Here is a 25,396-nt window from a genome sequence, read left to right as displayed (position 1 = left end):
GCCAGGGCCAGCTGACTCCTTGACTTCACCCTGTGAGACTCTCAATAAAGAGCCCCGTCAAGACAGCTTGTCCTCTGACCTAGGGAACTGTGAGCTCATAAATGGGTGTAGTTTTAAGCCCCAGAGTTTGCAGTGATTTCTTAACAGCAGTCATAAAAAATGACCACATTCTGAAAAAATAAAAAAATCACCACTTAGGAGAGGATTATGACTGCAGAAGCTGGGTGTTGCTTATTGGGAGCCCCGAGAATCTCATATATAGTAAATGCTCAATAAATAAGTGAATGCATCAATGAATACGCTTTAAAAGAACGAACAAAAAAGCCAGAGTCAGGCCATAAATGAGTAAGTTTTCAAGCACCAGAAGGTTCCAGAACCTGCTCAGCTGAGAGGCAGGACAGCCCAGAAGTATTTGTTGAAGAGCATGGCATCCAGAGCCTGAGGTCTAGTCTCAGTTTAGTCTGCCTGATGTGTGACCCCAGCCAAGTTACTTAACCTCTTCGTGCCTTGTTCTGCCATCTATCTGCAAAATGAAGATACCAATAACATCGACCTTCTAAGTTTGTTATAAGGATGAAATAAGGAATCCATGTTAAGCTCTTAGAAGAGTGGCTTGCCCACAGTAATTATTCAATAGCTACTTGCCAAGAGTTCACATCTAGAATCAGAATGCTCTTCAATCTTCGTTTTTCTAACAACGTGCTTGACTGGTCTCCATGCTCCATCCCCCCCTCAGACACACCCCAGGCTTCTGTTTCCCCCTTTAGAAAATAAGGAGATGAACTTTAAGAATATTTTTCCACTTTTAAAACTTCTCTGATGTTAAAAAAAAAAGGCGCTGTTATTTTAATGGAGGCAAATCCCTAGAGTTCTCACTATGGCTGGCTTTTCAAAGTGAAAGTCTTCAGCAAATTATACCACCAGTGCTGGGAATGAGAGAGAGAGGCGTGGGGGGTGGGGGTGGCTGGCTTTCACCCCACTCCCATGTGGAAAGAGGATGGAGACTCCAGTAACTTCCACAAAGGCTGATTCTGAAGATGCAGTCTGCCCGTGGCTTGGTCTGAGACAAAGCTTCTCTTCTGACCGTCTCCTGGATTAGCCAAGCCTGGGGGAGAGGGGGCTTACAGTTTTATTTTGCTATTGTTGTTTTTCTTCACTGGATTCAGTGCCTCATTCCATAAACTCATAAACCAGCGCTGCATCCTGTCTGTTCTTAATTATACAGGGACAGATGATTTGCATTACAAATTGTCCACAGTAGACCTCGCTCACAAATTATTGATGAGATTGGCACTTAGCCGGCCCAAGTCCACATGGGCACGAATGGCCTCGTTTCTTGCTGTGGACCTAGGAGGCCTTCTATCACGACTGCTTCTCTGTGGGCATTTACCTGTTTGCCTCCTCACCAACAAGCCAAGTGCCTTTAGAGTGGGCACCGTGCTAGCTCTCGATCACACTGAGCTTCGTCTACACCCCAGCCATGTCCTTCCTTCCAGGAGGGAAGAAGGGATCCGGCCCCTCATACCCAAGTCCCTATTCAGCTCTAAGCATCAGGATTCGAAGTCCAAGACAGTGCCTGTCCTGTTGAGGTCATGTGTTACATCAGTGGGTGAGGACAAGCTCTATAATAGACACGGCAGGACAGAGGACTCACTTAGAGTCTGAGAGAACAGGCCTGAGGGGTTTGGAAGCCCTGAGCTCCACAGCACCTGTATTTCAAGGGCAACTCATGCATCACGGGCAACTCAGAATCTACTGCTTGGGATTTCTCTGTGGCTGAGAAATGATGTGGATGAGACCCTGACCTGGAGATTAGGCTGTTATTACCAGGTGGGCATATTTTGGGCTTCCGGAGCAGTGGGTGGGCTTGGGCAAGCCCTGGTTTGGGTTTAGCCCAGTCAGAGCTATGAGAACTTTGGACTCTTTCCTTTGCTGTGCCCCAGCCCTGAACCCTTGGTGAGGTGTGGGAATCTGTTTCTATAAAACCAATTTATTTTTCCATTTATTTGATTAATTGAAATTGCTAATACTCTGGCCTGCAGGTCGTAAACACTGGGTATTAAAGCCCCCTTACATCTGTCCGATGCTTTAGAGTTCACTAGGCACTTTCACATCCATTATCTGATGTGACCCTTGGAACAGCCCTAAGAAGTAGGCAGGAAGGGCTGGCAGCCCTAAGTCTGCAGAGAGGAAGATGTGTGTTGCCCATGGTTACAGGTAGTACACAACCCAGCTGGGACCTGGAGCTGTATCTTATTTTCTAAATCTAGTTCCAGAAACCAGCCATCCCAGTTTATCCAGGAGGAAAGAAGTTTCCAGAATCTGGGACTTTTAATCATAACTGGGAAAACTGGGAGGAGTTGCTCTCCCTTCCTCAGGACCCCAGGCTGTCTCTTGTGAAGTGCCTGTCAATCCATCAGGTTCAAGGGAAGAGGTGGGCCGTGAACAGGTGAGGCAGGTGCTGTACCTGGATCAGCCAGCCAGAGCTGCTGGCTGAGCACAGCTGGCTGGACCCTGTGGATCCTCAGAGACCTGCAGATGGTGCATGAAAACCAGGTCTTGGCCTGGAGACGGTGGGCTGTAGGGTGGCAGGTCTCATAGGGAGCCGCCTATCCTGCTGGGGCTGCTTGTGGAGACAGTGCACAACAGAAGGATTTTGAGAGCACCGAACCAGAAAGGAGACACTACTTAGTCAGAGTGACCCCAGAGAGACCCCCCCCCCAAAGGCCCAAAACACAAAAGCAGGGCAGAGGCTCAAGGAGGGTCCCTGTACAGGATGATGGAAGAAGGAGGGCAATGGTCAGAGAAGGATGGGCAGAGAGATGGGTATAGGGAGGTAATTGCCGATGGAGAAAAATTTTGTGGCTATGCTGCCATGACAGTTATCTCTCCCCTTTGGGGGCTGCAGACTGCCTTCCTCCAGCCTGGGGGCCAACCCTCCCTGATAATCTAGCTGCTCTGACTGTGTTGAGGGGGCGCTGAGAAGAGAGGTGACTTGCCCAAAGCGACCAGAGCCTGAGCTGTGCACTGAGCTCCCTAGTCTGGGTTCACGGACATGTAGCCAAAGAGCCAAAGCCAGTCTGGCCCCCGCTGGCTGATTTTCATCCACGTGCGCCCTTGTTAGCTTCACTCCAGCCCTGCCCCACTTCGGGGACCTCTGGCACCAGGAACTCAGCTGCCTTCCCACCCACCGCCCCCCCCCCCCCCCCCCCCCCGTCAACCCTGGATGCCATGGCAGGTCTGGGTTGCACTTGCCCTGCTCATTAGCATTTTGATTTTACTAATGTGAAAAGATTCAGATCTGATTGGGAAATCATTAAGCTAAACTGAGACAAGAACAAAGCAATTGAGTAGAAAATTGTGAAAATCAGCTTGCCCTTTTCCCTCCCCCACCTCCCAGAATGGAGGAGACATTGTTCTTGTGATCACCACCGACCGAGGTGGGTGGAGATGGTGGTGCCCTCATCGTGGCCACCTCCACCAGGCCTGGGGTTACCATGTGGCGCCCCAAAGGTTGGTTATGTATGGGAAGCTGTGTAAGCTGGAGGGAATACAAATAAGATCATAGGACTCAGGATCATCCTTTTTCTGTGGTGGCAGCTGGCAGGATGTAATCTAACCCACATTTTAGTTTTTCCTCTGTTGCCCTCTGGTCTTGATCTTTTATCTGATTTATATTTTCCCTTAGTCTCGATATATTTAATTTATACCTTTCTATTTTGTTACCTGTATTTCTCGAAAGCTATCTCAAATCCTCTGTAGAACAAAGTGAGGGATAAATACACCATCCAGCCAGGGCTGCTCCCTCAACCCCTGCTAAGGCCCTTTTTTGGTTGGGTGATATGGAGTGAGACTTGGTAAGAGGGAAGCCGGATAGCACAGTGGTCAGTGTATGGGTCACCACCCCTACCTGAGCTGGCCTGCAGCCACCACTAAGCTGTGTCACCCTTTCCCTGACTCAGGAGAAGCAGGTGTGCCAGGGGAAGGGCAGAGAGTGCCCACCACAGCTCTTGGCTCCTGGCACCAGGCAATACTGTTCCTAGACCTTATTAGACTATGGCCTCATGAACACCTTCACAGAGAAGCCTGCCTGTCTGTCTGCAGTCTTCTTTCTGGCTCTTCTGGTTCCCAGGTTTTCCTCTCTCAGCCTGTGTCTACCATCCAAGGGAGACCCACTGTCACCATAACTTGGCTGAGTTAAGAAACTCCTAATAAAATTCTTGGGGTGTTGCAATAGCATCTCTCCTGTCACTGCTGTTGACTCTCACCCCACCCTATTCCATAATTGAAAATATTTACTATTTGAATCTTCACAGAAATATGGCTGACTTTGGGGGTAAACCATAAACCTGACAATGATTTAATCCATATGAATGTTAATTTAATCCATATGAACAGCCAGATTGGTATTTTTAAAATATAAATCATCAGGGGACCATGGTGCGCACCTATAAACCGAGTGACATGGGAGGCCAAGGCAGTAGGATTGCAAGTTGGAGGCCAGCCTCAGCAACTTAATGAGGCCCTAAGCAACTTGGGGAGACCCCATCTCAAAATAAAAATAAAATAAAATAAATGGGCTGGGGATATGGCTCAGTGGTAAAGTACCCCTGGGTTCAATTCCCAGCAGAAAGAAAGAAAAGAAGAAAGAAAAAGGAAATCTATTTAAAAAAAAAAAATCATCACTATGTAGAACCCTGCATCATCATAGCATGAAGTTCATGTTTCTTCCCAGGATCCAGGACCCCACATGATTTGACCCCTGCCTTGCTTCTCTCCCTTTGGGTCCCCAAATATGCCAAAGACACTCCTGCCCTTAAGCCTTTGCATTTTCAATTCCAAGATCTTCCTGTTTCTTGTATAACAAGTTCCTTCTCATTTTTAGGTCTCAAATGTCACCTTGTCAGAAGCACTTTTTCTCACGAGCTCATCTCCACCGGCTCCACCATCAACACTCTGCCCAACCTCAAAACTCCCCATCACAACAGGGTACTTCCACCCAGCATTTATGACAATCTGCAATTACCTTCTTTATTCATTTGTGTATTTCACGCCTCCCTGAGCAGCAGATAAGCTTCGGAAAGCAAAGACTTGATCTGTTTTGATCCCTGCTGTACCCCAGCACCTAGAGCTGCCATGGCATATAGGAAGCTCTTAATAAATATCTGTGACATGAACTACTGATGACTTAAACCAGGGGTTGGAAAACTATGGCCCATGGACCAAATCTTGTCTGCTGCCTATTTGTGTAAATAACACTTTCATTTTCATAAATTGTCTATGGCTGTTTTCGGCTGGCTGAATTGAGTACTTGCGACAGAGATCATATAGCCCACAAAATTGAAGATATTTACTATCTGAATCTTCACAGAAATATGGCTGACTTTGGGTGTAAACCATAAACCTGACAATGATTTGATCCATATGAACATTAAGCATTTGACTTAACAAGAAACCATGTGACAGGAGATATCAGGGTCAGTTCAGTGACTCAGTGATGTCACCATGAACTTGTAGTCTTCCTCTTCTGCCCTCCTCTGGGTGACAATATGGCTGCCATAGGATATCTTTACAATTCAGGGATGCAAACAGGAAGGACCTTAGTGAGAGCAAACTCTGGCTTTCTTCTCACTCAGGAAGGAAATCCTCTCCCCAAAGATACTAGATAGGCATCTCTTTGTGTTCATTGGCTAGAACTGGATCACCTGTTCACAGCTAGAACAGTCATTGGCCGAGGAGAAGGGCACTGCTGGACTGGATTAGGTCACTCCTGCTCTGAGGCACGATATGTTGCCTTTAGGACAGAGAAGACCGGAGAATGAAGCACACCTCATTCCTTCCTGCTTGATATGATTGTTAAAGACTGAAGTTTGCATACTCTCTCCCCTTGACAGAATTAGAAGCAGATGTGCATATTATCACTCAGTGGTCCTTTTCTGGATATCAGATGGATCTCTAATCTTTTGCTCTTTCTATCATTATGTCCCCAACCTTGACCACGTAATATAACCTCAAGCAAGCAGATCTTGTTTGACTTCATAACAATCCCACTTGATTTAGATTTCTCCTAAGACAGTAGCTTGGTTTTACCGATCAGGATTGCAAGGACACCAAAAGGGACCAAAAAAATACCTCCCATTCTATTCCCCACCCACCAAGTCCAGTGTTTAATGCATCGTCCCCAGAAGGTCTCTGTTAAAATGGATGAGACTTTCCAAAAGCCATGTATGACGTGAGCTTATGGCTTCTTCTTGAAGGTATGATGTCATACGTCCCCTGGAACAGGAGAAACCTTGACTTTGAGCAGGGCAGGGAGCCTATGGTGTTGGAAAGGAAATAGCAATGAGCCCGTGAACAGGGCTACCTGGATTCCAGTTCTTGTTTGTCTATTGCTTTGTGAAATTCACTCTTTTTTTTTCCCCCTGGACTTCAATTTCTCATCTCATTGATAAAAGACATTTTTCAGTAATTTCTATGTTTTAATTTGAAAAAATGATCTCTTAGCTACTGGCTACCTGTCTGGTTTCTCCCTGTAGTCAATAGAAACGCAGGAAACTGACCCGGTATATGCTAAGATTCTAAATTGTGACATAAACTTGCCCCCAGCATCCCTGAACCAATCTAGGCCTCTGATCATAAATAAACAGGGCTCTGGGTTCCCCTTAGGCTCAGCATGGCAAAGAGATGCCCCCCTGGGACAATAATCCTCTCTCAGCAGGCAGGACTAATCCGTCTTGGTAGCTTTTTGACCAAGCAGGGGATTGGCTTCTGCCCTTTTCTCTACGCAACGCTCTAGGCAGGGCCCACTGATTGGTGCAATTGATGTGAGGCATTCACAGTACCTGCTGGACAGTCTGGGACCACCCAGCTCTCCTTTTTCTTTTCTTTGGTACCAGGAATTGATCCCAGGGGCACTTAACCACTGATTCATTTCTCCAGCCCTTTTTATATCTTATTTAGAGACAAAATCTAGTTGAGTTGCTGAGGGCCTTGCTAAATTGCTGAGGCTGGCTTTGAACTCATGATTCTCCTACTTCAGCCTCCTGAGCCACTGGGATTACAGGCATATGTCACACCGTGCCCAGCAACCTGGCTCTCCCTTCTGAGCCATGCACTCGGTCCCCAGCTTCTGGGATTTGGGGGTTGCTGCGCCCCTCCCCTGACTCAGGCAATGGCAAGGCCCTACTGAGGTGGATGGCGCAAGGCGTCCATCCTCTGGAGGAGTGCAGTATGTTTCTGGGAATGGGCTAATTTGTTTTTGTATTCCTTTAATAAGTATAGTTGTGACTTCTCATATGACCATTGAGTATGAAGGAAAAAAACATGACTTTCCCAATTAATGCAACTACTTCTAAAGAATGGATCTGTTTGCTCTAAATGCAATGATTCAGCTGTGGAGTGTAAATTGTTAATGTCTAATGAAAAACTCCCTGTATTCCTGTCAAGGAAGTTTTTGAGAAATTAAATTAAAATCTAGAGAAGAAAAATTAATGTTAAGAAGACAGATTAGTGCTTAGTACTGGGCAACTTGTTCTTGTTCCTGTGCACAATGGTTTGTGCTCTTACTCTTGTTTGATTAAAATTAATAACAAGTCAACCACTTGCCATAACCATGGCACCGGTTCCAGTCAGTAAGTCAAGAAAGAATAGTCAAGGTATAGGCCAATAGTTTGGGACATTTGTAACTATTATTAAAAGTTAACTAAGCAGAAACAGCTCAAAGCAAAACACGAACTGAAAGTACAAGTGTTTGCTTATGCATAAGCCAAGATACATTCTTCTATTCTGATTGTAGCTAGGTAATATTTTATTTCTTTAAATAATGATTCCTGTTTTGTAACCACAAAATACTGTGAGCCTGCCAAAATTAAAAGTATATATGATCAAGTTCACAAGTAAAGATTGGGATCAACACCTGCACTTTGGTGTCTGTGTTGTTTCTCCACCCCTCTTTCGCCGACTCCTCACCATCCGTTCGTCTCCTGAGACCCCCTGTTGGAGCTGGACTCCGACAGGGGGTTTCAAGCCTGCAATTGCATCTGTCTCCTGAGAACTGTTCTCTGCTGTCCCCAGTGGGAGCTGCTCCACTGAGAAATATCTCAGATGATACGGTTTAAAGGACATAGGGGGAGAAAAGAATAATTCATTTGTCTGAACGTGGGACCATCTGCAGTGCTATTTATCAAGTTGAGCATGGACCAGAGCCTGGCGGAGCTTCTCCTCCAGCTCTGGGCTGCTTCCCTCCCATCCTCGCAGGTGCTGTCTGAGAGCAGACCTGCAATCAGCCACCCACACGACAATTCCCATCTCTGGGTCTGTTCCAAGGGAACGGGACCTAACCCAGGTCATCTGTCCTACCTACCTTTGACCTTATACTCCAGAAGGAAAAAAAATCAAGGACAAGGACAACTTGAGCTAATGTGTAGAACTTTCCACTTCCTCACTCCAGCACGGTCGATAGACAATCATCCCTCAAATGCTGTCTGAACGCTGGCCATGTGTCCGCACTGAGCTGGCATGGAGGACATACTGGATAAGAGCCAGCAGGTCCTGTCCTCATGGTACTTCCATTCCAGTGGGGAGGGGTTGTTAGGGTTTGGAATGTGAGGTGTCCCCCAAAAGCTCACATGTAAGACAATGAAGGAAGGTTCCCAGGAGAAATGATTGGGTTGTGAGAGCCTTAACCCCAATCCGTGACTTAATCCTTTGATAAGGGATTAACTGAGTGTAACTGAAGTGCTAGGGTATGGCTGGAGGAGGTGGGAACTGGGTCGTGGCCTTGGGTATATATGTGTCTGTCCAGTGGAGTCTCTCTCCCTGCTTCCTGTTCGTCATGGGAGCTGCTTCCCTCTCCACCCTCTTCTGCCATGATGCTCCGGTTCACTTGGAGCCCTGAGGAATGGAGCTGGCCTTCTATGGACTAAGACCTCTGAAACCATGAGCCCTCCAGTAAAGTCTTCCTCCACCACAGTTGTTCTGGTTGGATCCTTTAGTCACAGCAGTGAAAAAGCTGACCAAAACAGGGCTATAGATGTGACTGGACTAGAGTGTGGAAGAGTGTGCAAGGCTCTGGTCCATGCTCTGGTCCATCCTCCAACCAAAGAGGAAAATCAGGGTAGGATGGAGGGAGTAGAAAAGGTTCTGAAGAATGTCTCAGGAGACAGAAGGTCAAGCAAAAAGCCAAATGCCTTCTACTTCCTAACCTAAAAGAGAAAATAGAGGAGAAAGCGTGGATGCCTGGATCCCAGTCCTGCTTGCCTATTGCTCTGTCACACACAGGTCTTTAGTCCTTTTATTTGACTTTTTTTTTTTTTTTTTTTTGTCTTGAGAGATTCTTCAGAATCCAACGTAGAGTCTATTCTTTCCACTCCATTCTTCTCTGGTGTTCTCATTAGCTGGAGTAGAAGTTTTGCAATTTGAGGCTCATAGACCCCTAGAGATTTGTGCAAGAGCTTCAGAGTGTTCATAATCCCCTCCCCCGAGAAAGTGAAATGCACATCTATTTTTACTTGCAAAATGAGCTGTACCACTCACAAGATTCCAGGAGGCATCTATACGGGTACCCTAAAAGTCAAGAACTGCAGCTTAGATTGCATGGCCAGTAAATGCAAATGCCCCGGATGTTTTGAATAATACAGAAACACCCAAGACTCATGCAGCAATTGCAGGTGTGGCCTGGCTGTGATGGAACAGCTGGCTGGCAAATGAATTCTCCTCCTGCCTGTGACCTTGAATCACACAAGGACTACATTGGAGCTGGATGCTTGCCCACTGCTGGGCACTTGATTGTCTCTCTGGGTTTCTTTATTGGCAACATGAGCACATCCAGCTAAGTTATCTTCAACTTCCAGCTTGAACATAACTTGTGATTTGGTACAGAGCCTCAGAAATCATCTATTACAGGATCTATCAAACAGGATGCAGAGCAGAGATTGGGAGTGGAACTCAGGGGTAGAACCCTTGCCCGGAATGTGTGAGGCCCTGAGTTCCATTTGGAGCCCAGGGAAAAAAAAAAAAGAAAGAAAGTGGAGAGAAAAAAGTCCGCAGAGGGCATTGGTTAATGTGGGGTTCCGGAGCTAGCAAGCCCAGGACTGGACGTCAGCTTTGCCACGTGGGTAGGTTTTGTCTCTGGGCCTTTGTGGAACGGTGATAATAATAATGGCACCTCTCCATTGGGTTCTTTTGAAGAGCAAAAGAATGAGCTGGTCATGTGAAGTGCTAGATCAGAATCAGGCATACACTAGGTATACCATAAGTGTTGGCTTTTGCATAATTTGTTTATAGAAGGGAGAACTCAAGGGCCAGGAGTGATTTTTGGAAAGGGCAATAGAACGAGACAGAAGGAGCCCAGCGATCTTGACTCCTGGTCCGAGCTCTCTCCCCTACACCTCCCTAATTACTGCATCTGCTGGCACTCTTCATTTCTCAGAAGATTTATGATTCCTCAGTATTTTCAAGGCACAAATCACCATGGCCTCAGAAAACCTTGTAACTGCGTCTTCTGATGACCCCAGTCAAGGAGCGCTGAAGCTTACTTTCCTAGTAGTAGGCTCCTGTTATTGTTAACCCTCATTCCCAGCCCAGCCCAGCCAAGCCCTAGAAGTCCTGTCTCTGGACTTTGTCCCGTGAAGAAGCTCCTGTTTGCCTCAGATGCAAGACATCTAGATAAATCTCAGGTCGCATTTCCCATGTGGTTTGCAGGATCTCTTCACGTGTCTGGCTTCCAGGCTGCCACTGGCTATCTGGAATTCTGTCATATTCTGACATCTCTCCCTGCTCCCATTTAGAAGGAGGACATGGTCTTAACCTCAGTATTCATCAGTTGCCTGTTTCCAGAGCCTTTTCTGGTCGGCTTTAATCTCAGGCCAATCCCCAACTCATACCGGGACATGTGCGGATTTGAGAAGCACTGGCTCAGGCAAAAAGAGAGAGAAACCCAGAGCTGGCCAGCCTCACTCGTGATGAGCAAGAGTACATTCACTATACTATCACTAACAACCTTCTTTTGCGTTCAGCGCTTGGCAATTTACAAAGCACATTTATGTTCACTATATCCCATTGGCTTCTACAACCCTCTTATAATAATGCAGACTTAATTATCTCTGTTTAAGTGGTTACTGAGCTCAGGCCTGGAGGAATTAAGTGACTTGCCTAAGACCACAATTTTTTTTTTAAGGTAAAATTGAAAACCAGTTCTGTCTCACCTGAAGTCCATTTTCCTCTAGTTATGCCACAGATGGGACATCAGAGTGTCAGTGGGACAAGATAATGTAGAAAGAGGAGAAAAGACAGGGTACAAGAGGGCTAGGTGGGGAGTCTGGGCTGTTCCAAGGACAAGGCACACATGAGGGGTCTGGCCTCCTGTCTCCCACCTAAACAGCCCACGGTGGCTGAAGTTAACCGTCTCAGCTCAGCTCCTCCTCTCTTCCTTTCCTGCCACAGCTCCCCAGGAGTTGAAGTATCACAAGCTTTGAAACCAATCAGATCCTAGTTTAAATCTTGATTTTACTACAGAGAGATGTTGCTCAGCCTCCCTGAGCTTATATTTCTTCCTTTGCAAAAAAAAAAAAAAAAAACGGAATCAACACATCTGCCTTGCAGGGTGGTTATGAAGATTAAATTAAAGAATTAAAGAATGTGTTGTTATGGAGACGACCCCATGAGGAGCCTAACTACATGGCCAGCCAAAGCCTAGCAGCCTCCCTGCGGAGGGTCCAGGCCTGGCCCAAGCGGTGTCCTGCTTTCTCTGGGCTTCATTTATTTTCTGGATCCCCTTCTGTTGCAAGCTAAACAGTTCCTCCCCCTCACTGATGTTTGTGCCTTTCCTCTGGCTACAGACTCCATACCGGTCCCTGCTTAGCAGTTGCTTAGCCTAGCTGGGCCAATTAAACTGCATTCCTCTAATTGTTTTGGTGGCTTTTCTCTGAACTCCCTCCAACTTGTCTACAAATCGGTTCTAAATTTAGACCCAAGCGCCAGATCCTGGAGCTCTGATTCTCTCCCTGTTCTAGGGATTGCTTCTGAGTGGGGCTGCTTCCCCCTCTTCCCTCTCCCCCTCCCCTCTCCTCTGTCTCCTAACACAGCAGAGCCACACCAAGGACTTTGTGGCTTGATTGATTTTGTTTGCAGAGTTGAACGACCAGATTCAGTTAGAAAACAGGTTTTTCTTATTTAAATGTTCAGGAAAGAATTAAAGGGGGAGTAAAACCTAAATGCACACATTCTTTTTGGTTCCTGGAAAGTATGCGAAGAAAACAAAATAACTTTGAAATAACAGGCAGGAGAGGAAAGTGCGTGGGGGCGCGAAGAGAGTGGTTTGTTTGCGTTTTTTTTTTTTTTTTTGTGATCCACCCACCCTCCACCCGATTCATCCTCCTAGTTTGCTTTCACTAAAATATCCTTCTGAGGCACGGCTGTGTCTAACGGTAAGGCCCTGCGATATGGTGTCTTCATTAGAAAATTGGGACCTGCCTAACCCGCAGGAGGCAGATTTCAAAAGGAGTTCTACTCTCTCTCTCTCTCTTCTTCTCTTCCTCCTCCATATCAATACCAAATTCATGGTCACCAGTCATCTTTCATTCAAGAGAGCCATTTATGCTCTTGAAAACACTTCTGTACCCACAGACGGTCCCAGGTGAGTTGTACAGCAGTCCTGTGCAGGGCCAACCCCACTTGACAGGTGAGGAGACCAAGCTCAAGGGAGCTACTTGCACAATGTCATATAGCTCAGAGATGTTCTCTCGAAAAGACTCAGGACCTCCAGCCTCAGTCTTGGCCATAGTCGGTGCCCTATAGACATTCATGGGATGAGAGATTTCCAATTGCAATGCTGGGCAAAGGATCAGAGCCATACAGCCAAAGGCTTAATGACAAGACTGGCAAGAGAGACCAGACTTGTGCTGCTTCAGAACCTCATTCCTATCGATCCAGAGGACACCTGTGAATTGTCCCCAGGAAACCATTGTGGACGTGTCATTTTGTAATCATCAAGGTCCCCAAGAACTGTATGTGTGCATATCACAAATCTCACATGTCTCTGAGGATGCTCATGGGCTATTTCAGGAAGGAGACGTGATTGCTGGCTGGGAGAAATACCTTGACAGGTGGCCAAAGGGATTTTTCACTTACTGTGGACTCCAGGTCTCTTTCTCATAGGGCCCCAAAGACATGTTACCATACATTTGAATCTTGTCAACTCGTGTTTGGATCTAATGACACTGTGTGTGCAGAGATAATGGTCCTGGTCCCCTGTACAGATGGCATGTCCCTGCTCTGTGAAATGATCTATCTCTTCTCCATGCATAACTTTTGTCTTTTCCAATAAGAATCAGGTATGTGGGTATAGAAAATGTGAACAAGGTTTGCAAAACAGAAATTTCTATATAAATACGCATAACTCCTTTGTTGATGTGATTATAATAGCCAGAGGGGCAAACCTGGTCTGGTCTGTCTTCCAGGCTCATTGCCCAGTGACTCATTTTGGGGTGAGAAAACCGAAATCAGAAAAAAGAAGCAATAATCCTGCAGGTCCACACAGTAGGTAAGAGGAAGGACGGACTCCAGAACCTGGCCTCCCAACTCGCTTCCCTCTGTTCCAGACACTTACTCTAGCTGTTGTTTGTAATCTGCGTTTCTTTCCTTGACTTCTCCTTTTTTTTTCCTTTCTCAAAATCCAATGTGTGCAAGATGCCTTCCAAATATTCCTTATCCACAGATATTCTTTTCTCCAAATATTTCTATTCTGTGTCTCATTAACTCAAAATTCTGTGTTGTGCCTTAAAAAAAAAAAAAACTGATTTATAAATCTGTGTTGAGGGATTACAAAAGAAGAAACCATGGTGACCAGGTGACCAACTGTGCCCCTCCACCTGGGACAACTTTCATTTCAACAGAGGCCTTCACAGACCTCAAAGAAAGAAAAATGACTATTAATGGAATTTTAAACTCTGTGGCGGGCCATTGGGGACTGTAGTCAAATTGCCTATCGATCTGACTTGTTCTTGTGGTCAGGGTGCATATCTCACTGAGTCATCCTCACATTTCTCACCTTGAGATTGAATGCAGGTCTCCCATCCCTTGCAGTTCATTGCTCTAAATTTCCAAGTTCTGAGACCCTCTCCATTTCCACCAGTTCAACCAAGATGGTGTCCACCAGGAGGGTTGGGTTTCACATGGAGGGTTTGCAGGTTCTTGCTTACGCTCTAGGCCAATGACGCAGCTAGAGCTTCCTTCAGTGCCTGCAGCAGGCAGGCCCTGGGGGTCCTGTGGATGTGAATGCAATAGAACAGCACTTCTTCAGGGTGGCTTTCTGGGACAAGGACTATGTGTAGAGATGCAAGTGGAAACTACTCAGGGAGATGAACACATTATTTTCCACTTGGTATTGGTCATGTGTTCTCTTTTTTTCCTTTTCAGCTAGCTCACGGACTTTGCATCTCTTATTTCTTATATCCTCAGAGTCTGTTACAGACCCTGGAATTTCAGGGTTGGATGGATGGACACCCGTGCTAAGCTGCGAGAGACCTTGGTGCCCGTAGGACAAGGAAGAATGAAATTCAGAACATGTCAGCAATTTTGAAAACTATCTAGTTGCACCCCTCTCTGGTGCTTTGTCAGAAAGGCCAAGACTATCTACAGGGTGTGCAAGGGTGTGTTTGGCTGGAAAGACACACCACCATTTGGGCTATATTTGTGCATATCACAAAATCCACAGTCATGCCAGCGTATGTACATGTGACCATCTGCTCCATGGTGTGTGTGTGTGTGTGTGTGTGTGTGTGTTAGAGTCACAGAAACTCAGAACTGACAGCAATTACCAATCCTCCCTCTCTCTTTCTCTCTCTCTCTCTCTCTCTCTCTCTCTCTCTCTCTCTCTCTTTCTCTCTGTAATGGGGATTAAACCCAGGGGTGCTCTACCACTGAGCTATATCCCCAGCCATTTTTATTTTTTATTTTGATATACAGTCTTGCTAAGTGGCTGAGTCTGACCTAGAACTTGCAATCCTCCTGCCTCAGCCTTCCCAGTAGCTGGAATTACAGGCATGTGCCACCATACCTGGCTCAGTTCAACTCTTGTTTCATAGAGGAAGAAACTGAAACCAGACAGTATCCTTCTCTGAAAAATGGGAGTCTTGATATCTGCTCTAATTATGGGGGGGAGTCAACAAGATCATGAATATAAACTCACTTTTGGACACATTTTAAAAAATTGGAAATATGAGTGAAACCCCATCGTGAGTGGGAGTAGGTTCAGAACTAGAGGATGTTGTGCTTGCAAGGGGCAAGCTTGCCTGTCTGGAGTACAAGAGGTGACAAGGTATGAAGGGAAGAGCATTCTCTAGACACCTCTGGGATCTCCTCATTCAACACACATGGCCTGACACATAGGCAGTTCACAACCAGCTGGGCAGGGCACCCAGGAGGCCGTGAGTGAGGCTGACAAGGTAGAGGCTGGAGTGGACATGAGGGTGGCCCTGTCTCCAAGCTGGTGTGAGGCTGCCTTTTTCTGAGCACTCACTAGATTAACAGGGTGCGAAGATCTCCAGCCAGAGCTGCTGAGGCCCAGTGTCCACATCCCTGACTGACAGCTGGCTCTTGTGGAGAAGCTCTACCATAGGTGTGGAAACATGCTGGGAGAGCGACAGACAGTTGGCTGAGGCCATGTGGTGGGATGTGTAAAGCATGGGGTTGGACACAGGCCAGCATGGCTCCAGATCCAAGACTCTCCTCCCAGCAACACTCGCAGGACAGGTGAAGGGAAGACAGGTGTTCTGTACCCAGGAGGCTGGGAGCCTGGGGAGCAGGCCTTGCCTGTGCTCTGGGTGGAGAAGGTGCTGGCCCCTCATTGTCTCCTTCCTGATCTTCTACCACTCTTCCAGAAAAATGGCTCAGACTCCCTGCTCTTCCCTCATTTTTGATCCTTTTTGTAGCTACTCAGGCTGAAAATCTTCATGCAACCTCTTACTCTCCTCTGCCTCTTCTGGTGAACTCCTTTGAACTATGTCAGAGTCTCCCCAGTTCTTCAATGCCACCACCCTGTCCCAGCCCCAGCATCTCTCCCTTGGGCTCCTGCATTTCCCTACTTCTCCCTTGCTGTCATCTGGTTTCTGCACAGGGGCCAGAGAAATCCTGCTCTTGGGTAAGTCAGACGCTGGCTTCTTTCTGAGGGAGACAGCCCAAATGGTCCCACACTACAGAGTCCTGTGTGAGCTGCATCTCCCACCAAAGACCTCTCTGATCTCACCTCTTATACCTCCTATTGGCTGCTCACTGTTTGCAGACAGATGGGTGACTCCTGACTCAGATCCTTTGAGGTGGGGGTCCCTCCGTCCAGGTGGGGGATCCCTTTTGACTCACTGCTATAGCCTACCAGTGGGGCTAATCCAGCCTTAAGGAAACAATGGTTAAATGAAAATTCAATGCTTCCTGCTCTGTACTTCTATTCTGCCCTTTTCACCTGCGTTTTTCCTCCAAAGCTCACTTTGGAATCCTCAATGGGGATCTAAGAGGAAGGTTTGAGCTCATTCCAGGGACTTTTTTTTTTTTTTTTTTTTTTTAGTTTTGCACAGAGGAGATGGAGGACATGAAGTGTGAACACGACTTTCAAAATATTCCACATCAGCCCTCCTCCTGGCCTGGCATTTCCTCACCCTCAGCTGTCTGTCTTCCTCCATGTGCCTGCTTTTCTCTGCCCTCCCAGCAGGAATGAAGTTACTGTTGTCATCATTCACTGTGACTGGTCGTCATGGCAACGAGGACAACACAATTTCACAGGGGTCCTGGCCAGTGTGCATCTGGAGTTTATCAAGCTAGCAGCAGCAGGTGGTGATGGGTAGGAATAGGGGTGCGGGTTGCTTGTATGGATTGTCCCAGGATGCAAGCATCTGAGGGGCAGAGGTGCCAGTCACCTCTCTCTCCTCCCTCCCGTGGCTAATGAGCCTGATTGACTCTAGGGTAGTGGCTTGTGTGACTAAGCACTGCTTGGAAGGAGCATGATCCTAACACAAAGGCACAATTAACTGTAGGGGAGTCTGCATAGGGGGCAGCGGTTGAGAATCCTGGAAAGAGGTACTCAGTGGGTGTGGCCCACATGTTCCCTTCATCTGCCAGGGACTGAGATGACCTGGTTCAGCACTCAGCAAAGCAGATTCAGGGAGAAATGGACAAGAAAAGAAATGCATTGAAAAGTGAGGGGTTGGTCCATTCATATGTCTAACCATAGATATGGATCTTGGTTAACTTCAAGTATTGTGTCTAAATAAGGAGAAACCAGAACTGGATTCTAGATCCTTCCCTTGGGATAAAGGTCTGACCTGACTATCTATATGGGTTAGATATTAAAGCAATGATAGCTGTTATAAAAGATAAATTCCTAAATATTAGTGATTTAACTCAGTAAAAGTGTATTCCCCACTCTGCATAAAGCCTAATAAGCATTATTAAAGGTAAAGGGAATGAAGAAATGCTCAGGGACCTAGGCTCATAAAGGGTCTGTCTGGTGGCTTCCCGGTCAATGTCAGCAGACCAGTGAAGAAGAGTAGAGGGTCCCTTGGGGGCTTTTGTGGCCAGATCTAGAAATAGGCTAGAGCCCTCTGCCAGAACTGTCACATGACCTAGCTGACAGCAGGTGGTTCTGGGAAATGTAGTCTAGCTTTGCAGCCAAGAAGAAGAGGAAGCCAGCGCGATGCACAGTCTGCAGCAGGCGGATGGCAGGGTCTGAAGAAAGTGGGCTGGAGGTAGACAGCACCCCGGTCAGACAGAGCCCCCGTGATAAAACCACTCGGGATTGGGGCGTTCATTGGCTTGACTCCAACCCCTTCGCTTCAAACTTCTTCCCATAGGAGCTTCCTGGGTGCTGGAGGAAGGAGAAAGGAGGGAAGAGTGGGATCAGATAGGGAGGAGGTGGAGTGGACTTGTTGAGCAGGTAATGACAAGGCGTGTCTTCAGCCTAGACAGGGGACCCTCACCTGGCACCTTGGGTATGGTGCAAGTGACGCCCATGTTTGGTATTCATTAGATCAAGAGACTATGTTCCCATCCTCTTTGGACCTAAAGGAGAACTCAGGTCAATGTGCAAAACAGCGGTGGATGGATGGTTGGGAAGTGCGGGGAATGGATATAAATGACGTCAGATTCTTCAGGGATGGGGCTCCAGTGTAAAAAAAAAAAAAAAATCTCCTTCCCAAACCTATTCATTTCATAGATGGGATAAAGAGGCTCAGAGGAGGAGGAAGGAATGATTTTTGCAAAGCTACAAAACTAGTCCAAAGCAGAGCCTGTTCTAGAACCCTCAGCTCATATCTCCCGGGAAAGAGATGGCTGAACTCCTATAACTGTGTGTCCCCCCACTCCCCAACATACACACACTCTCCTGAGGAACCCAGGTGGACTCAAAATTTCCAGCAGAAACACAACACTCTAATGGTTAGAAGCTGATTTAGCCGCATGTTCCCATAATTGATCCTGCGGCTTGCACGGATCTAATCCATATTTATCATCTCACACTGGGCAGTTGGTACCTTCTGCGCCTGCCCACAAGGCCAGAGACCTAGCTGCAGTTTGCAAGGATAGAAATGGGTTTCTGCCCTCAGGGAGCCCAGGAGCAAAGGCCTGTCATCTCAACAATAGCATTCTTTTTGAAAAGCCACTGCATATGCAAACAGAGTCATATGCAAACAGAGTAGTGGTGGAGGTGCCTGGTCTGAGGGATATAAAGTCTGAATTGTAGAAAACTTTTAAAGACGTTTTTTTAAAAACTGCTTTCAAAGTATTCAGCAATCAAATGCACAGAAAGGTAGCAAAATAAGCTTCATTAGAGGAATTGGGGGGGGGGGGGCTGCTTTAAGGAATAGAAAAAAAATCCCATGTAATTAACATGCTTTATGCTGCTGAGCTGATATTCCATGTATTTAAAACCAACTTTTTTAAAAAGTTAAATATAGTAATAATTCAGCAGCAAGTAAAAAAAAATTAGTATGTTCTTGCTTTGCATGAAAAACCTTTGATTTACATATGATAATAAAGCAATGGCATAGTCCATACTATCAATAACACTAATCGGTCAAGGAGATTCTCCATCCCCTGCAAACGGAGGACTCAGCATTCCCTGACTCGGGTCCCTTGCCTCTCCCTGGGATGGGAGGTGAGTTGGAGTCTTCAGGGAAGGAAGCAAGGTACAGTCTTTTCCAGCTCTGGGGGTGGCTGGGGGCAGAGCAGGCTGGGAGACCAGGAGGTTGGTTGGGCACTGAGCAGTGAGAGCCCAGACACTGGTTCCCTGGCAGCCTTGACATGTGGTTGTGCCATCCCTCCTGTCTCAGGCACAACACTCTTTCCCAGGATGCTGTGCTCCCTCTCTCCCCAGGCCTCTCTCCCCTCCCCAGTGAGCAAGCAGCACAGGCTTCCGTATTACACTAACAGCTGCAAGACTGCCATTGATTTCCTGCTCCCAGTCTCCACTTTAATCCATATTTTTATTAAACCTTTTTTTTTTTTTTTTTGTGGTACAGGAAGGTACATTTAGGGAAAACCATGAAAGACTGTCAGGAGCTGTTATTATTCTTCCTGGCTCCCACCAATGAGCTGTTCCAGATCTGAAATATTTGCCATCAGTCAGTGGGCCCAGGGGCCAGGTTGCAAGCATGAGGTGATTGGGCCAACAGAGGGAAGAATAAAAGTCAGCTCCTGAAACAGGCCACGAGGACAATGGCAGTCATGGTTTCCAATGCATTTCACTTCTATTGAATACTTTTTAGAATCCGACTCTCACATCTGGCAAGTCGGCACCATCCTTCTAGAATCGCTGAGGCTTAGAGCTGGGGTGCAGAGAGCATCCGATTCACTCCACACAGCTTTATTTGGGTCCTCCCGAGAGTGAGACTTGTGTGAAGAGCTGCAATATATACAGACATATGGCCAGCAGCACATATGACGGTCCCCACCCTCCCACTTGAGGTTAAGGCTGAGTTCTTAACCTCAAGATGCTTAGCCTTAAGATGCTCCCACTGCCCCCCAACTTACCCTTATTACAGTATTCACGCGGTCTTTACTGCTTCTCTTTCTAAACTCTGAAGTCTTGAGGGTAAGGACCGTGTCTTAGTCCCCCATTTATCCCAGTATGTAGCAGAGCACTAGGCACATACTGGGCAGTTGAGAGGCACTTGCTGAATGGTCAACAAGCAAGTGGCTAAGTCGACCGTACAGAAACCGACCAATTCCAGAGCCCACGTTGAAACAGACGAGGAACCACCCCCAGGGAAGGCAAGCTGTCGCGGAAGGGGTGAAGCACACCCATGTAGGGTCTGGAGGTTCTGAGAACCTCTTTGCCAACTTCACATTTTCATCCAACCCCTTCCTGACCTCACAGAGCCTTCTAGGCTTATTCTGAGGGCCTGCACCTCCATCTCCTCCCCATGGTGGGTGGCACCCATGCAGCAAAAGTGCCATGTGAGAGCAGCAGAGCTCTTCTGCAGATTCCAGGAGCACGTCCAGGAACACGGTCTCGGGTTCTGGTTTGGCCCAGTGGGGAGACGGCTGAGCATCCTACAGAAAACTGAGATGCTCCTGAAAGGATAACCATCACAATTGGGATCACAGGATCCTGGGAGCGTGGAATAGCCTGGGCATCCGTTAGGCAACAGATCAACAAATACCAAGTAATAAGTGGGGACAAAGATCCAGGGTGAGCAGAAGAGCCCTCTGGGTTCTCTCTGCCCAAATGCATCCTCCTGGGCAAATATGTAGGATGGATAAATCAGGAGGAAACATCAACCCTGAGGCACAGGGAGGGAGGACATTCACATGAGGACCATCTACGAGAGCAAGCTCTGGGCCCACTCCTCTAACATACCCACCTGATCTTCCTTTCCCTCACTCCTGGCACTGTATACCCTCCAGCCAAGGGAGGGTATCAGTGCCATATTGGTGCACTCACTGTAGGAATCTGAGCAAAACTGGTAACCCATGAGTCACCTGGGTACCACATTTCTTTGGACATCAACAAACAAAAGTGCCCCTAGGAAGATGTAAGGAGTGAGGAACTCAAATGTAAGGCCAACAGCAATTGTTGGGGAGACCGAGATGGTTTCACCTGAAGAGAGGAAGCCACTGGGGGTCCCTGGTTGTGCCTTCAGTCTGTGAGCTGTGGGGGCAAGAGGCATGGGCTGAAGCAGACCGACAGGTAGGAGTTACTGGAAGTGGAATCAGGTCAAGGAAAGGAAGCTGCTAGAACTCTCAGAGTTGAGCTCAGTGCTCTCAGCATAGTGGCAGCTGAGCCCCTCTAAACAGAACACGCCGTGATCATGGAATTACGTAATTTCCCCACGGATTTATTTTCACTATCCCTCTGAGGGAGGTCAGGTTTATTCTACTGCCCCATATTCACAGGGCAAGAGCAAAGTTCAGACGTATCAGGTGGTTTGGAATCATCTCAGCATGGGGTAGATTTGAAATTGAAGTGGAGTCTCTTTTTTCCCAGTCCAGTGTTCCTCCCTGAGGGCCCCAGGTTCTGGGGTTCAATGCAAGTCTTGGGGATATTGGAAAAGACTCCTGCATTGGGGCATTTTCCAATCGTTAAGTCATAGGTTACAAAAAGCAAGGTCTGAGAATTTTAATTGGATGAACTCGGTCCAGCCACTCAACTTGCCTGAAATTCCGTGAGTGGGTAGGGCACGGGAGCTGTCTTCCTGCCAAGATTGGCAGTGCCTGGGGGTCCCTAAAACCCAGCACCAGGCTGATGGAACATGGGTGAACTCTGGGACTCTGTTTACTTTCTCGGGTCCCACCTGGGAACCAACATATATCTTCTTTTCTCTAAGATCCTAAAAATATCAGGGTGTGTGTGGTGGGGAGGGGAGACTTCTGTGCTGACCCTGCCTCTCTGAGTTAGGTGAGCATATGACCGGTTACAGGAGCCCTTATCAGCACTACACGCTTTCTTCCTTGCTCTGCCCCTACTTGGTTCAGCCTAATTTCATTTCCTTGCAGGTCTTTCGTCATCTTGGCTCTTTAACCTAAAGATCAAGGGTATGATGTCATTATCCTTTAGTGCCAACCTGGAATTTCTGCTAAAGCAACAAGTGTATCACCTTGAGAGGTCAGAATGGGGAGGTCAGGGGTATTGGTAGTTCAGAGAGTGGGGGGCAGGTTGGGCAAAGCCTTCATGAATATTAACATGCTGCAAAGACCTGTCTTGACTCTGTCTACTTTTCTCCAAAGATGGAGCTCCACCACCTTCACCTTCCCATTGAACTTCCATGACGGGATTTTAACAGCCCTCCCTCCAATCCATCTTGCTAAGGGTTACCAAATGTATTTTTTTATAAGGTAAAGCTGGATCATGTCAATCCTCTGCTTAAGAGAAATCCAACAGCTTCCCAGCTTCCCGTGCCCTTGGGATAAACCACAAATACCAGCTGTTTTAGCTCCTGCAGCCCCAATAATCTCCTTGTGGTCTCTGAGCCATGGTCTCTCTGGCCTCCCTCCAGTTCCCCGAGCACTCCAAGGACATTCCTTCACATGCACTGGCTCTACTGCCTGGAATTCTTTCTCTCCTGTTTCTTCTTTGAGCATCAGGTTAAATAGCCCTTCAGTAGAGACCCTCCTGCACCAGATTCTAAACTAGATTTCCCCACCAATTCCCTCCTGTGGCATCTCCCTTTTTTCCTTCATTGATTTTATCACAGTTTGCAATTATAGATTCATTTTTGTGTTTGGTTTCAGCTGTCATCCCTTCAGGAATATATGCATCATGAAGCAGGGGCTACTCTGTTCAGCCCGGCATCCTCTAGAGAAGATTATTCCTTATCTGTGGGACCCATGATGAGAAAGAGAAGGGGAGAGAAAAGAAAAAGAATGCAAAGTGGAGATAAAATGTTGAAGGGAGCAAAGAGAAGAAAAATCAAGAAGGCAAGAATGGGGGAAGAAGAGAGAGGCTGAGGAAGAAAACCGGATAGAGGAGGGTTAGGAAGGATCAGAGCCCTCCTGGCTGACCCTGGCTTCCTTGTCCTCCGGGTGAGCTCCACTTGAGTGCTGGCGCCCTCTCCTGACAGATGGAGTCAGTGCACCTGCCATCTCTCCTGCAGGACCCTGGACAGAGGCACATGCACACACCTGCCCACACATCAGGATGCGTGCTTGGATCCGAAAAGAAGCAGATGTTATTCTCTCTCTCCATGTTGCCTCATGCCCTGGGCTCCTTTCCCTAGTGGTTTGGGGCTTTTGGATATAACAACAGGCACAGCAAGCAAAGAGCAGGAATTAGAGGGTATGCCATACAAATGGTGCCTGGGAAATCAGCACAGAGAGCCTGCCATTTCCTCCAGGCATCCAGGAATCTGGTTTATCATGAGGATGGTGTCTGAGAATCAGTGCTATAGCTGAGCAGAGACCCACAAATTGCTAGATACCAAGACTTCAGCTAACTGGGGATATAGAGAGAAAGCTGCTTATAGCCTCTGCTGTCTCACGTATCCTTTCCAGTCTCTTCTGTGTCCCCTTTCCATTCATTCCCCCCTCTTCTGACCAAATCAATACACCAGCATCCCTTGGGTCTGTGCTGGATGGTAGCTATCTTGTCATGAAAAAGTTCTGTCTTTAGCTCTGGAAACCTGGGCTCTGGTCAATGCTTAGTGACTTCAGGCACAACCCTGCCCTCTCTGAGCTCCAGTTGCTCATGAGAGGATCTTTCAGAAGTCCTTGGACCCAGGCTTTGTGTGTTTCATGCTTTCTTTGAAATTGGGATTCTAGGCCAGTCGCAGTGTCACATGCCTGTAATCCCAAGCAGCTCGGGAGGTTTCGTCAGGAGAATCGTGAGTTCAAAGCCAGCCTCAGCAACTTAGCAGGGTGCTAAGCAACTCAGTGAGACCTTTCTCTAAATAAAATACAAATAGGGCTGGAGATGTGACACCATGGTGTGGCTTACAATAATAATCACAATCATGCAACACTAAGCAATGTTGTGGTCAACAATACATCACAGGTACAATCGCCATCCCATAAGATTATGATGGGGCTGAAAATTTCTGATCACTTAGTGAATGCATAGCTAAAGAAGAAGCAAGAGAAAAGGAATTGCAGGAGAAGAAAGGAACCCTCAAGAAAATTCAGTCAAGGGTTTAGTAGAAACTTCTATAGACCTCATCAAGCTCCCCAAAATATCTGAACACATGAACCCCAACACCAAAGGGTTTTCATGGATGAAGAGGAATGTTCAAGGAATATTATCTGCTTACAGAAAATCGACCAGGAAAGAAGAGAACCAACCATCAAATCACCATGAATACCCAGGAGAGCCAGTGATACCAGGTATCACTCTTTCTGAAAAGAGTGATACCTGCTCAAAAAGAGCCTTGAGCAGGTCCTTGAGGACAGGGGATGGCTTCCAGAAGAAGACCTGGTTATCACAGGAGGCAACAGCTCCATGCCTGTCTCTGCCTATGAAGGACTCCTGGTGGGACAAGATGTGGAGATGGAAGATGGTGGTCCTGATACTGACCCTGCAGAGTCCCAGGGTAACGACTGTGTGTGTTTTAGTCTTTAAGAAGAAAACAGTTTGAAAAGTCAAAATCATTAAAGAGTACATTGAAAAATGGAATAAAAGCTTATAGAATAAACATATAAGGATGATGTTTTTTACAGTTGTACAATCTGTTTTAAATGAAGTGTCATTACAAAAGAGTCAAAAAGCTTTTGAAAAATTAAAAAAAATTATAAAGTAAAAAAAGTTACAATGAGGTTGATATATTATTGAAAAAAGAATTCTTTAGTGACTTTGGTGTCACCTAAGTGTACAGTGTTTACAAAGTGCACAGTGTGCATGGATGTGTGCTGGGACTTCACATGGCCCTATGTGATTGGACCATTATTTTTATCCTTTTTTTCCCCTCTTTGGTACCAGGGATTAAACCCAGAGGCACTAGGCCACTGAACAACAACCCCAGCCCTTTTTAGGTTTTATTTTGAGACAGGGTCTTGCTAAGTTTAAGGGCCTCACTAAGTTGCTGGGGCTGGCTTTGAACTTGTGATCCCCATTCCTCAGCCTCCTGAGCCATTGGGATTACAGGTGTGGATTGCCACACCTGGTTCATTAATTTTTTTTCTTTTATATTGTATTTTTACTGTCATTTTTCTATGGTTAGAGGCACAAATACTTACCATTGTGTATTGAGTATGGGAGCATGTTGTACAGATTTATAACCTAGGGCCATGGGTTGTACCATATAGCCTAGGTGTGCAGGGGCTATGCCATGGAGGTCTGTGTGAGCACCCTCTGTGATGTTGGCATGGTGATGAACTCACCTAACAATGCATTTCTCAGAACTTTTCCCCATCATGAAGCAATTCATGACTGTATTCTTTTGCTCACTGGGCTGATGATAGGCTGAGTTTTGACTAATTTTGA

At 46.7% G+C, this 25,396-nt stretch overlaps 1 protein-coding gene across 1 annotated transcript in view; it reads right to left on the bottom strand.

Moving 5' to 3' along the window:
• The window catches only part of Asic2 (acid sensing ion channel subunit 2), a 1,040,515-nt gene that overhangs the window by 538,221 nt on the left and 476,898 nt on the right, over nt 1–25,396 (bottom strand). The gene's annotated exons all lie outside the window — the stretch shown is intronic.

This window comes from Callospermophilus lateralis, chromosome 11 (assembly GCF_048772815.1).
Source record: "Callospermophilus lateralis isolate mCalLat2 chromosome 11, mCalLat2.hap1, whole genome shotgun sequence".
NCBI classification, from domain to species: Eukaryota; Metazoa; Chordata; class Mammalia; order Rodentia; family Sciuridae; genus Callospermophilus; species Callospermophilus lateralis.
This window is presented reverse-complemented; position numbering and strand designations above follow the sequence as displayed.